Source organism: Crocuta crocuta, unplaced genomic scaffold, assembly GCF_008692635.1.
Source record: "Crocuta crocuta isolate KB4526 unplaced genomic scaffold, BGI_CrCroc_1.0 scaffold247, whole genome shotgun sequence".
In the NCBI taxonomy this organism is placed as follows: Eukaryota; Metazoa; Chordata; class Mammalia; order Carnivora; family Hyaenidae; genus Crocuta; species Crocuta crocuta.
Genome location: NW_027531910.1, coordinates 2,370,801 through 2,386,098, shown reverse-complemented (window position 1 = coordinate 2,386,098; position 15,298 = coordinate 2,370,801). Strand labels below are relative to the sequence as shown.

General features: G+C 31.7%; 1 long non-coding RNA gene across 1 annotated transcript in view; it reads left to right on the top strand.

Moving 5' to 3' along the window:
• Nucleotides 1–13,469, top strand: part of LOC144240391 (uncharacterized) — a 29,658-nt gene extending 16,189 nt beyond the window's left edge. Inside the window, exon 5 of the long non-coding RNA XR_013337700.1 lies at nucleotides 13,428–13,469. This is a non-coding gene — a long non-coding RNA (uncharacterized LOC144240391). The remainder of the gene's footprint in view (nucleotides 1–13,427) is intronic.
• Nucleotides 13,470–15,298: the final 1,829 nt, after the last annotated feature.

The following is a 15,298-nucleotide window of genomic DNA, read 5'->3' as shown; positions in this document are numbered from 1 at the left end:
ATAACTGTGGCTGAAGAAGCTGTTCAACACAGCTTGTTAACTGGCAATTTTACCTCAAGACCATCTTGATTGAGTATTTGATTCCTCATGGTTTATTCTTCTGAACAGAAAATAAATAAATAATGCATACTATAAATAGACTTCTTGAGTGTGGGTGGTTTCTTGATGAGTTAACCAATAATATAAACTTAGTTTGTTGGCTGACAATGATTGTTTTGTGCATATCTGTGTATGGATTGATAAGGTAGCAACAACATTCTTTAAACAACAGCAGTTTAGAGGCTTAATGTTCTATTTTCATTGTTAATTCTTTCCTCTTCTGGTGAAGTTTCATAAGGTGAAAATGGTCAAGTAATTTGGGTTCTGGTCCCTGCTGTATAGTTGGCTCGTTACACCTGAGTAAGCACCAAAACAATGCTGATTCTTAATGGAAGTGTTCATTCTAGTTGGTTGCAATAAGGTCTGCCTAATCCTCTCTCTCTCTCTCTCTCTCTCTCTCACACACACACACACACACAGGTACACATTCTCCTTTCCTCCCCATTTTCCCTTTCTCCAAAAGTAATAGGATTAAATTTTATTTTTGTTGTTTCTGGTAGGTGTCTCTACAGTTCTAAATAATATGCTTATATGACCATAGTTTGATTAATCAACTTTGACAGTGTCTGATGACCTTCATCTTTAAATAATTAAGATATTAACTCACGCTAACCCTCTTATCCTCCTTTTTAATTTTTTTGCTTACATTAAACATTCACTTTATAATTCAATCAGTATAATGTATATCCCTTAACTTGCTTTCTCCATTTCTATAATGGGAACAATAATAAATCATGTTATCAGGCTTGATGACAAGAAGTAACCTGTATGACTTATCTAATTCATGGTGAGATATATAGGTTATTATGTTTAAGTCAAGTTCTGGAATAGCTGAGTATGTAAGATATTGTATGTATGTATCTTTTAATTTTGCCATCTTTTAATTATGTTTCCTGAAGAGCAAAGATTAATAAGTGGACAATAGTTATCAGTTATTACATCACTCAATTTTATAACTCAATCTGACTCCCATTTATAACTCCCATTACTCCTAAGTGCTGAGTAGTGGACTAACTTGGGCTGGTTTATGATCACGCACTGAAACTTCACCATATATATTGTAGAAGATATAAAGAGGGTGGGATGAGTTAGTAGAACAAAGACCTAAGTATGCAGTTAAAATCCAATAAGCAAAGTAGAGATAACTCAAAAAAGTGGCCAATAGTAGAAGATATTAGGCTGAATATAGATAGCAAGGATCATTAGAACGAGGTAAACAAAACAAAACACAGCAACCTCGGAGGGTCAGAGAGAGTTGATGAACCAGTATAGTTGCCTGGAATAAACCTTGTTACCTGTGCTTGAATTTGTGTATGGTATGGAGTAGGACAAAAGATACTCTGACCTCAAGGAGATTACAATCTAATGAAAAACCATAGATATTAAAATACATAAAATATTAAAAACATAACGAAAGAATTTTTTTAAAAATTGAATTACACGAAACTTTAAGTCTTGGTGGTTGTAATGGAAAGTGAAAGCACATAATGGACAAAATTTTCAATATTTAAATGCATATAAGAAACAACTAGATTCCCTTAAAACATTTTAAGTACCTAGTACATTTGAGTCTTTTAGACCACTGTTGTTCAGTATTATGTCTATTTTTAATGAAATGAAAAGTTACAGTAAAGGGTTATCTTTAACTCTGTCTCTACACTATTAAGCTATCTATAAAAATAACTAATAATTAGTAAGGATTCTTTCTACCAGAGAATATTATTACAAGGAGATTGCTTAAGTCCGGATGGTCTATCAAGATTATATTATATTTTATTATAAATATTATATTAATANAAGAAATTATTTGTTCTAATTTAAAAAAATCAAGTTTGATAATATTGGGTTATATAATAATAATTTTAAAAAACTCTTGGTAAAAGACATTTAATTTACATTTATTTTAATACATCAGGCTGCTACAATCCAAGGTGGCAAACCAGGTTAAGTGTATTAATGGTTGGACTATTAAGCATATCACTTATAGTGTTCACTAACATTTATTGATTCTTAGAAAAGACTTGCTAGTAAAGCCTCATTCCTGTAATGCTAAGATTAGGTTTATCCTGCATTAATGCTTTAGTTTGATCATTTAAATGTCTCTCAAGTTCAAGTTTTACATTTTAATTTATTCTTAGGTTTATGACCATGCAACTAAAACTTTAAGACTTTTCTCACTGGAATGATTTGGCCTTGATTTTAATAAGCCCAGGCAAATTGGGAGCTTTAAATAACACACAAAAAAAACCCCACAGTATTTTTCAAGCTTTTTGTATATAACTACACATGATTATCAATGTTATGAACAATGGGATGTGATTGTTCATGGAGGAAGAAAATTTCCTCTTATAAATTACAATGCATCTATTTTGTCCAAGTAAGAAATTTCACAATAGCTTTGAATGTTCTTTTATAGCCAGTGGGGGTGGGAGGGAAGTATAAAATGAGTCAATCAAATTAAAAGATGACTAACTTTTTCTTGTTTTAGTATTTTCCCTGGGTTTACCCATGTAAAGGAAAATTACCCAAAAGTTGCAAACCAGAGTATTAGAAGTATTAGATATTCAAAAGTATCTTCATTCATAGTCTTTGTTTGTATTTCTAGATTTTATTTTTATAAGCATGATTGTCTCATTTGATGTCAAGTGGCTACTTTAAGTGTATGGTATATGAGTCGTGATAATCAATAAAACTCAGTTCTCTAAGTAGTCATTGAGTTGTTTGGACTCAGATATATCACCTTTTTGTTATTTTTTTTTAAATTTTTTAATGTTTTATTTATTTTTGAGAGAGAGAGATAGAGACAGTGTGAGCAGGGGAGGGTCAGAGAGACAGAGACACAAAATCCAAAGCAGTCTCCAGGCTCTGAGCTAGCGGTCAGCACAGTGCCTGATGCAGGGCTCAAAGCCAAAAACCATGAGATCATGACCTGAGCCCAAGGTGGACGCTTAACCAACTGAGCCACCCAGGTGCCCCACCTTTTTGGTATTTTGACATTCTTCATATATATCCTGTCTCCTCTTCTTATGGCTTTTTCTCAAATTTCTATGATATAGCCTTAGGCACCTATTTAATTTCTTAGAAGGCATTTCACTTAATTTTAATATGAGCCTATATGAATATGCTCCATAAACNAAACAAGCCATTTCTTCATAGTTACTCTTACAAAAAAAAAAAAATTCAAGGTATAATAAATTCTGACTTCTCATACTGAGTTTCCTCAGGGTCACTGCATAGCCAAGATAGCTGACATGAGGTAGGCAACATGTCTGCAGTAACCATGTATTAGGATTAGGACCTGAGCTACTATTTATTAAATTTATAATAATTAAATAAAAATTATTTTAGTCTATGGATTGGCAAAAGATGAGAAATTAAAGCTGAAGTAATAATGTAATCAAAATGATTAGTGTTTCCTTCTTTCAAAGGGAAAAAATGCTGAAGAATCCTACATTATAGAGGAAATATAAAATATTTGAGCAATAATAAATATAATCAGTGAATTTATCACAATATGCACAAATATTATATATCCCTATAACTGCGGATTTTGTTTTTATTGACATTTTAATATAATAATGACAAAGTGGCAATGCTTGACATTAATTAAAGAGTTATGGAGAGAAACTTTGAAGTAGTATATGCAGTGGTCTTTTGTTTTTGTTTTTGTTTTTCTTTAAGAAGCACCATCACTGACACAGTACTAGGAAATAAACTCCTAAAGTAGTACGNAAGTAGTACGTCTGTCCAGTAACTATTGAATTGGTAGCTTCAAGCAAGTCTTCTAAATACATTTAAAATGATTATAATAGTGTTTGCAATCCAACTAACTTGACTATTGTGAAAGTTTACTAATAAATAATAGCATAATAAATAAATAAATAAATAATAATAAAAGCATAACATTCTCCCAATACCTAATATACTATAATTTTGCTAGCATATCATTTACAAAGCTGGAAAAGAGTCCCATATTTCATTTTCATTTTGTGAGGATAGTGATATTCTTGCTCCTCATATTTATTCTAGTTATACATTCTAAATAAATCTATTCAAATAATCCTTATATAACTATTAATTTTCCTATAAGTGGCAAATTTCTGACACATATGCACCTGGGTGTCATCAGTAGACAACGTTATCAATGATCACTGAATTTACCCAGCTTTGGCCACCATCTTCTCTTGAAGTAACCCACAAAAATCCTTTATATATTGCTTTTTCCTCACTCTTTCCTTCCTCACTTCTTTCTTGCTTCTCATATGCCATCTTATTTGTGTGTGTGTGTGTGTTTGTGTGTGTGTGTTTTATTGAAATATTAAGTTCCTGTGGCATCTGGGTGCCCTAGTCAGTAAAACATCTGACTTTTGATTTTAGCTCAGGTTATGTTCTCACATTTGTTGTTCAAGCCCTGCACTGGGCTCTCCGCTGATGGTATGGAGCCTGCTTGGGATTCTCTCTCTCTCTTCCTCTCTCTCTGACTATCTTCTGCTTATGCCCCGCCCCCCCCAAGATAAGTAAATAAAGACATAAAAAAAGAAGTATTAGTAAGCTCCTGCTACTGTTTAAGGTGTTACTGTATAGTAATGGATAAGACTAAGTCACTGCCTTCATCATGGTAGGATATTGAGATTCTAACAAAGTACACAAATACATGATAAATTTGCAGATATCAAGATATGCTGTGAATTACATAAAATAGGGCAAGTTTATAAAGAGTGATTCCAGAGATGAGTATGGGATTGTCTTTAGGGAAATTTTTCATGAATGTGTTTAGAGAAATTTTTTCTCAAAGGCTGATATGAGACCTGAATGACAAAAGTAAATGACAAGAAGACATGGGTACAGCAGGAGTAGACTGCTTTTTTTAGAAAAAGCCCATTGAACAAAAACAAAACAAAACATTTCATTTAGAAGTGCTCTAAATGAAAGATAAGCTAGAAGCACGAAGTGTTCATTCCAGTGATACAAAGATAGCTAAAAAACAGAAAATCTCACTAAATAACCATATAAATAACCATATGAATGGGTCAAAAAAGAAAAGATGCATGACCATCTCAGTATATGCCTAAAAGGCATTTGACAGGATTTTAAAACTATTCCTGATTTTTAACCCTTTGTTTTGTAACAAAATAGCAGTGGTTGACTGTTTCCTTAATATAACTAAAAAAATGGAAAAAAAATTGTGATCAGTCCATAACTTTCTAATGTTTCATTGGAAACATTACAAAACACTGAAACAATTAAATATGAGAAGCATTTATGTTGAAGTCTCGAAGGCTAGAAGGAAAAAAAAAAGCCCCAAAATTTTTTTTTTTTTTTTTTTTTTTTTAAGATTGATCTTAGAAGTACTGGTCATTACAAGGGAAAAGAAATTAAAAACAAAACACAAAACAAAAACCAAAAAACAACTTTCACTGGATCAAGCAAAATTGTATTGGAGAAAGTGTGGATATTGAATGGGTAACAAATGAAGTTAATGAGGGAGGCAGTTGTCAAATTAGGTAGAAAGGCATTGGCCATTGCTAGCAATGGGCAGTTATTCTAAGTGTATTGAAAAGATAATGAAAAACCATTGGGAGTATCAGAGGACATCTCATGAACCATTCTGAAGGTTCATTATCAAAAACTTTTCTTAATTTTTTGCTCTTCTAATTTGCACACAAGAAACTGATGGACATTATTTCCCTATCCTGTGTTGCTATCTTCGTTCATGGAAATGTTCTGTGGATAACGTCTATCCTTCCTGTTTTTGCACTTGTCACAGTGATCTTCTGCCTATGATCCCAATCCTTTGGCTGACCAAGCTGCCCCAAAATCAATGGTAAAATTAGCAAAGGGGTAGTCCTTCTCTTCTATTCCATGGTATATTTTTGTCCCCTAATTCTACAGGTAGTACTCGTTATGCTGTATCTAACAAGCTTGGAAAAAAGCATAGGATCCTACCTATACCAATTTCCCCCATGAGACAGCACAGTGTCTTTCATTCTTCATTCCTTTGGACATTTTATTTGCCTCTCGTGCTTAATTTTCTGCTTTTTTACCTAAAGAAAGCAAACAAACACAACTAAAGTTACCTACCAGCATTTCACTAACACAAATGCACATCAGTGTCTGGTACGAGGCTCTACCAGGCCAATAACTGCTTAGGCCCAGCTGAGGGAATAAGACGATTTCTTATAGAGCCATTTATTTTTAAAAAAAAATTGTATCCACTAGACCAAGTGATAATCTAATTTCTAAGTATTGAAGAGACTGAAAAAAATTTCATCACATGTATGTTTGATTTTTATCAATATGGCTATAAGAACTTGTTTTTTATTAAAACTCTCCAGATTAAAGAAGGACTCTATTTATTTTGAAAATAATGAAATATGCAAATATACCAAAAAAAGTGTTAAAGACTCATAGTCTACCATTCAAAGTGAATGGCTGCTAACATTTTGTAAGTATCCATATGTGTATGGATTTGATTATTATGTGTTTGTCCCATTTGAGAAGTTGATTTTGTCCCTTACTTTATTTTGAACATGTTTCCACATCTTACATATCTTTTGATAATTTTATTTTATGGTCAGTATCTTGATTTAGTGTCATATTTTAACTCTTTTTATATTCTGTTTGTTGCAGGTACAACAGTTTTGTGTTCTTTTATTCTCTGTTGAGGTTTTGCTTAAATAGAATTATAACTTGATATCACCATTAATGTTAGTATTTCAGATGAAGTTTCTACAATAGTTATTTTTGATCCTTGAATTAGATTTTATTATCTTATTAAAGTCATTACATCTATATTTAATTGGATACATTGAATATTGCTGGTCCTTTTATTATAAAAAGTCCCATCCTATGTTTTCAGGATTTAAATAATCTTTCAGTTATTTGGAATGTGTCATTTAATACTTGTTTTTTTCTAAACAAAATGTAGACGGCATATGTTATGAGATAATTATCTAAGAGCAACTTCTAAAATTTATTTTTGTTTTTGCCTTTCTGAATAAAATTCAGATAAGCTAAAACTAGAAATCTTGTTTTACAATCTTCATTATCTTTTGGCAATCTTATTTACTTTGAGTTTAAAGTCAGCCAGATATCTTTCCCTTTCTCATAGGTACCAAACTTTTTTCCCCCCTAGGAGCTTATAGAGAGTATTTTTAAGTCCTTTACACTTTTACAAAGGCGTATCTGAGTTCTGGGATCTTTTAACTAATATTGGCCAATCCTCTAGTAACTCTTCCTAAACATAAATTCAAATCTTTAATATAGAAAAACATGTATTTATTAATTTAAAAATTATTAATCTACCATTTTTAACATGTCAGCTTTCTTTCCTCCTTCCGTCAACTTTCCTTCATCTTAATCAGTATTCTTTTTTTCCGTTTGACTTCTGAGATAATTTCTTGAGTTATTATTTATTTTATTAATTTTATTTTGCTTAATGTCCAATCTGATGATCTCATCTCCTTTGTGGTTTTTATTTAAGCAGTCATACAGTCATACTCTGTCTTTTCTATTTCCTAATCACAAAGTCATTAGACTTGCATACATTTTATTGAAGTGTTTTGAGAACTTGCATAAGACACTTTTTAAAAGTTCTTATTATAACATTGTTTACAATCGTCTTTCAGAGTGGTTTCTTTTAAAATACAGAGTTTTGATATAGCTCATAAATTCTTTTTTCATGTTACTTATTTTATTTTGATCCCCTGGTATGCATCTTTGAAATTATATGAATTCTGTTTATATCTTTCAAATCCAGACAAATGAAGAGGAAAAAAATTCTATTTTCTGTAGTTTACTTTTGTGCTTCATATATCCAGTAGTTTAGGGTAAAGGTAAGGTAGCTAAAGCTCATGTAATTTGACTAGAAAGTCTCTTCTCTTCTAGGTTTCCCCCCACTGTATTTGGCATGATTTTCTTACTTTGGTAGGTGACTGTTTCCACTGTGTGTAACATGGTAGTCATCCTTAAAAAACAGATTTAGCAGTGTGTTGACTTTTTGCCTGTTATGGTTGTGTCAGAAAATTATTAGCCAGGAACAACTGCAAGTTTAGATTATGTAAAGAGTGCAGATTCTTGTTTCTGACTTTCTTGGTGGAGTTGCTGATAAATCTATAGATTTCTTTTGATTTGTTCCTCTTGGTTTGAGGTACAAGTGCCTTCTGTTCTCATGCTTCAAAATGAAGTGGTGTTATTGGGACTGCTAAGTTCACTGAATTTATTCCTCAGGGTTACTATTCTTTTTCAGAAAGGGCATCACTGTATGTTCAAGATGTCCTAAATCTGATGCTATTCATTCTATATCTAAGAGAAAGAATTTCTTTGAATATAGAAAATTGCTCTGTTCACTTTCTCAGTTTTAAGAACTCACATCACACATATTCAACATTGGAATAGGAATCAAAGAGATTTTTTTATTGCTACTTTTCCTGGAAGCTGCCATTTAAAATAAATAAGTAAATAAAGGAATCACTTAAAACCCCACTGTATCTCCTTGGTCCCTACACACATTTGTCATGTTGGTCAAAAAATACAAAGTTTATTAAAACATAATTAGATTATGTTCTTCAAAGAAAATTATTTAGTTATTATTTTGTGTGGCTTTCTGGTTAATAATACACGTTCTCTGTGAGGGTGTGGGGGTGATAGCATTGCAGTGACAGGTAACCAGGCTTTGTCTTCCAGGAGTATGAGCCTTAACTGGAGATATAAGACACACAAACAACTACATAAGACAGAAAATCTAAAATGTCCAATAAAGACAATAAGGACCAAAGGTGCTTAAAGGAGGGGAATTTACTGGACTTATTTAGAGAAGGCAATGGAATTTTAACTGAGACTTGAAGGAAGGGGTTGATTTCAATAAATATGAGTAGCAGTTAATCTAAGTAGAGAGAAAAGAATGGAATTCAGAACATGAGAGGCATACTAGAGAGATTTAATGTAGTGCCATATGGTCTGCTTATTAAGATTGTTCATCGTGATGTCTACTAGAACTTTTGCATATCTGCACCTGGAAACTTTAGTTTGTTATTATTTTTAGGACAATTTGTATTTTTGAATGGATAACTGTACCTTGAATCATTCTTCTATAGTGAATTATGATGAAATCACACAATTTGAGCAACTTGAAGATTTTGAGGATATCAGCTTACATTTTTTTTATTAAGAATGTTACTCTTCTCCAACTGTTTTAGGAAAAAAAAATGATCAAAAATGAAAGAGTAACTTGATCTTAGTGAGCTTTTGTTCCCAAAGTTTCACCTAAATTTTTACTCTATAAAAATTGGATGGCAACAAAATCTGAGAATCTGAATAACTTTAATTTAATAAAAATATTTTTCGTGTTTGCACTGATAGTTTTTTTCCACTCAGCATTGAACTAGTATATTGAAAAATAAAACATCTTATTACACGAAAGTTCAATGATGTGTAAATACATTGGGTAGCATCAGCTACTTACCCTACTTTCTTAATACTTAATTTTCTCTACTACCAACACAGTTGATTTTTCCAGTTAAAATAAAATCAAAGAAAAACATCTTATTCAAAAAAAGACTATATTAGGCACTCAGTTTTTATCATTTTTGGTTAGCCAGGATATTGTGACATCTTGTAAAGATACAGGGAAAAATTTGGGATCACTGAGTTTTACTGAATATCAGAATATTTTCTGTAGTGGATTAAAAGATATATAGCCTTATTATGCATGTTGTATGTCATCATAACACAATATTTACACAGAATGGAATAATTCTGAGAAAGCTTATTTTCTCTTTCCCACAAATTATGCTTTCATATATGCTTATGATCATTTTTAGTCTGAACCAAAATAATTGCTCAAAAAGTGTGTGATTTGTCTTAACATGCTTAAACATTATTAAATCCTAAGATAGTGTAATATTAAAGGTATTGAATTTAAAGTCAGATAAACGCATGTCTAAATATGGGCTTAAATGGTGACAAATTGTATAATCCTGAGTAAATAATTTTAATTTACTTGACTTCAGTTTCCTTATGTGTAAATGAAATAAAATAAAATAAGTAGTTTAGAGGGTTGTAGACACCAAGTAAGGTACTTGGACTAGAGTTTCCAGAAAACTTTAAAAGGTTGAATGTGATAAGAATTATTATGTATATTTCACTGTTGATAATTTCCATCTTGAACTGATTTTATGGTTGTAGTATTAAGTGTGTGTGTATTTATTAATTTTAATATTCAAATGTTTGTTTAGAGATGGGACTTTGGATTTTAGTTGGTTGATTAAGTATATATAATTTTCTTCCTCTGTGAAGATTCCACTGAAATGGCAGAATAACAACAAGAAAAAGACCATAATATGGTAGGCAGCAAAAATAAAAGGATTTAGTAGTAGACCAGAAAGTTTGAGTAAGTCTTTATGATAGAAGCAAATACATTTAGATGGATATAATATACAAATTAAGAAACATTTTATAAAACTACTACTGATTGGAAATCAATGTTTATTGAGAATTCAAATGTCAGACACTATGCAAATATGTTCTGTTGATTATGTCAAATTTATTTGAACCTTCTGAAGTAGATTCTTACAGTGTAGACAATGAAGGTTAGAAATTTACTCAGTATGCTCTAAGGTCACACAACTAAGATAAGGCAGAGTTTAGTTGGAAATCAAGGATATATGTATATATAATATATATAATTTTGTGTAGATTCTGCACCAGTGTGTATGTGTGTGTGTACATACACACTATACTTATGTATATAAATATGTATGATTCATTGATATAATGTTACCATGACTTTCTGTTGTCATAATGAATTTTAGTGTGTTTAAACCAAATGTTAATTCCCTTTAACCTCTCTTATCTATATAGTTTGATCACTGTTTTTAATTTAAATAATAAGGGGTAGGGGCGCCTGGGTGGCTTAGTCGGTTAAGGGTCCGACTTTCGCTTAGGTCATGATCTCGCGGTTTGTGGGTTCGGGCCCCGCGTCGGGCTCTGTGCTGACTGCCAGCTCAGAGCCTGGAGCCTGTTTCAGTCTGTGACTCCCATTCTCTCTGACCCTCCCCTGCTCACGCTGTCTCTCTCTCTCTCTCCTAGAAATAAGTAAATTAAAAAAAAAAATTTAAAAAAAAAATAAATAAATAATAAGGGGTATTTACATTCTTTTGATTTAATTAATTTAGTCCACTGCAGAGTAAATTAGTATATTATGATCACATTTCTTTTATCACTTGAATATTGTATTCTTTTCTTCATTTTATGTTACATATTTTGAAATTCACATATCCTTAATGACTATACAAGATTTTTTTTCCAAAAATATGCCTATTCGAGATATTTTATTGAGTTTCATCTTGTCTTCCTAAGAGGAAAATTCTTCTTCCTTCTTTCATCTTGAGACTCTCAGTCCTCCTTCTGCTCTCTGGTCTGCTCCCCAAGTTTACTACAAAGCTGCCATGTTTCTATTACTGTGTTGAATCCACTGTTTGTTGTTAGACTTTCATCTTTCTTGGTATTTGCACATGTCATTTAGAGCACATTAACAACTCCCATAAGAATACGTGGGCGAAAACTTTTATAACTCCCTGTATTTTTTTCAGTATCTTAATTATGTATTTATACTTAATTGATTAGTTGGCTTACATGTAATTCTAGGTGGAAAATTATTTTTCCTTAAAATATTGAAGTTATTTCTCCATTATTCTAGCCTCCTGCATTGCTGTTGAGAAGTCTAGTGCCATTCTGATTGTTAATATATTATATATTTACCTTTTTTTTCTGAAAACTTTTACGTTTGGTGTTAAAATTTTTATGTTGATGTGCTTAGTTGGGAGTCTTTATTTTATTAAATTTTATTAAAAGTACTACTCTCTCAGGGCCTGTGACTTTTATTTTTGTGAAAGTTTCCTGTAGTAATTCCTTGATAATTTTCTCCTCTCCTTTATTTTCCTTTTTTAAAAAAAAATATTTCTCCTCTCCTTTATTTTCCTTTTAATAGGAAATTGGACTTCCTAGACCGAGACTAATATATTAGTTTTTCTCTTTCTTTCTCTGGCTATGTCCTTTTTCTTTTGGTTCTTCTACTCTTAGGAGAACACTTTAAATTTATCTTTAAAACTTTTTAAATGTAGGAGCATTGAATGGGATAAAAGGAAAAGTAATAGATGTCTTATAAAGTTTTACAACTCCAAGTTTAAAGAAAAATGTCTAAAAGGTTGATAAAAAAGAAAAGAGACCAAGACAGAAAGGAAGCAGAAGTCTTGCTTTATTGTGTCAATTAACTACTGCCTCTACTGAATAGTAAGCCAACTCCTGCTCTTAGCACCTTTTAAGTCTCATCAAAACTTCCCATATTTACTTCAGATTTCTACTATACATGCTCTCTTTTGGAACAACTATTATTTATCTTTTAATATTTGCTGTTTGGGAAATTATCAATTTCCATGTTATTTGCTTATTTGGGAAATTGATCAATATCTCTGGTCACAGATTTTGTCTATTCCTGAAACCAGCATTAGTATGAATATACTTACTCTTTTTTCATATGTTTATTCTCATGTACTTGTTCTCAGTAGTGTCTTGAATTAGAACTATGTTCTGCTATTGCTAGTTGTAAAAATGTGGCAAGTTAATTAGTTAATTACTCACCATTTTAATTTCCCATAGAAAAAAATCCTAGTGAGGGGCGCCTGGGTCGCTCAGTCAGTTAAGCATCCGACTTCGGCACAGGTCATGATCTCACAGTTCGTGGGTTCGAGCCTTGTGTTGGGCTCTGTGCTGACAGCTCAGAACCTGGATCCTGCTTCAGATTCTGTGTCTCCCTCTCTCTCTGACCTTCTGCTGCTCATACTGTCTTCTCTCAGAAATAAATAAAACATTGAAAAATTTTAAAAAAAGAAAGAAATCCTGGTGAGACTCAGAAGTCAGAGGAGATTGGTAAAATCTGAATTATGTACAGATTTTAGTTATGAAAGCAGGTATATGAAAATTTGTTCTAAGAAAATAACTAAATGAAAAGGAAAAAATAATCCACAGCTTCCACAGAAACAGAATCAAGAATTTCTATATGTATATCTATATCTGTCTTTATATTTTTACTATAGTCATATCTAAATCTCTGTAACTACATATCATCTATCTATCTAATCATTTATCTTCTATTTTATCATCAAGAGAAATTTATTTTAAGAAAATATCTCATGTGAGATATCCCAACAAGGGTTGGGAATTTTAAGCTTTGTAGGGCAGACTGAAAAATTGGAAACTCATTAAGGAGCTGATGTGTGGTCTTGAGATAGAATTTCTTCTTTACTGAAAACCTCAATTTTCCTTTTAAGGTCATCCATCAATCGGATGAGGCTCATCCATGTCATTGAAGGTAATCTCCTATATGTAAAAGATGCAGATGTTAACCAGCTCTATAAAATACCTTTACAGAAACACTTAGATTAGTGCTTGATTAAATAACGGAGTAGTATAGCCTATCCAGTCTGACATATAAAACTCACCATTACATTTCTTATGACAAGTTTTTTTTTTTCTGTCTAATAATGTTAAAGACTAAAGGTCATGATTCGCAATTTAAGAAGCATAAGCTGGTTTTAAGAGGAGAATAAATTTGGTTATCTAGTATCCATCCTATGAAATCTTAGCCTAAGCAACGATGGTTACTAAGAATGGGATTTAGGATTGGAGAAGGACATAGAAAATTGAACATTCATTTACTTTCCACCAGTGATTATTTTGATCAGGAGCATTCCAAGTGTTAAAGTAGAGGTGAGGCACTGGAGCATTTTCAAGTCACTCCTGGAGCTTCTAGCACTTTTCTATAGAATAGACCCATCTCTCACTCTCAGACTGGTCTTTAAAAAAAATATATAATAGTCAATTTAAAAAAAAATTGAAACCAAGTTCTCAGGAAGCTTTAAGGTGACCCTTTCTAAACTGAAAGTGCCCTGAACTTTCCCACACAATATTGTACTCTTTCTAGAGAAATCACATGGGGATGCTCCTTGCTTATTCCATTATCAGTTTATCCATGTGAAAATATTTGGAGGCCAAGCTACTGAACCTTATCAACCCAAAGAATTGTTGTTGTATATAAATAAAACTGGAAGAGACCACATTTTGCAGCTTTAGCATTTTATTTTATTTTCACACTGTTCAAAGCTCTTCAATAAAAATAGATATTCTATTAATACAGAAATTAAACCATAAAATTTTATGCAATTGTTAAACAGTGTATCAATTTAATTAAATATTGCTTAAATATAGGTATTTATGGTTGTATATTAGGAACAAGTTATTATTGAATAGGTTTTGATTTTAAACTTTTAAAGATATTATAACTAAAGTTTCTCATTTTTATATAAATTAATTCTTATAATTTATTTTTATACAAATATCCAAAATGCATATTTAATTAAAAATTAGAAAATCAGTTAATTCAGCAATTTTATTTATGATAAATTTATACCAATAGGAGAAATGATTTTCAGATAAAATCATGAATGACATCAAGACTATTGATGTCTTAAAGCTTATTTCCACCACTTCTTGGCATTTTATAAATATTGCAAAAGATGTATTCAATCTAAGAATGCATTTTTCTATTTCTGTGCTTAAATAAATGATGTCATTGTTAAACCTAAATGATTAAATCCCAAGATTAGCTAATTTTCAATGGCCAGTTAATATATAAACAATAAACTTGATTCTCTGCTTCAGCTTGAGAGATAGTTTTTTTTTTCCAGGTTAGAAAAAAAATAATAAATTGCCCTTTCTAACTTCAGTTTTCCCCTTGAACTCTACACAGGCAATTTCATTATGTGTGGTTCCATCATGTGTTTGCCCCCCAAAAAAGAATATTTTTCCACTCAGTCACACTTGTATGTTTGTAGGCACTGGGTGGGGGGAGGAGATATCTGGGGAGGGTTTTATCACTGAAATGCACACCCAGTATGCACCCTTACGAAGTCTTATCTTTGATTTTTATTGTTTTAATGCCTACTATATAGAAAACCACTATTTTTTTAATTAAATATATATATTTTGAACTTTCTTACATTTTTTTTCTTTACCTTTTATTTTAGAGGTGAGAGGAGAGGAGCAGAGGAAAAGATAAAGAGAATCTTAAACAGGCTCCATGATCAGTGCAGAGCCCAATGCAGGCCTGATCCCATGAGCCTGGAATCATAACCTGAGCTGA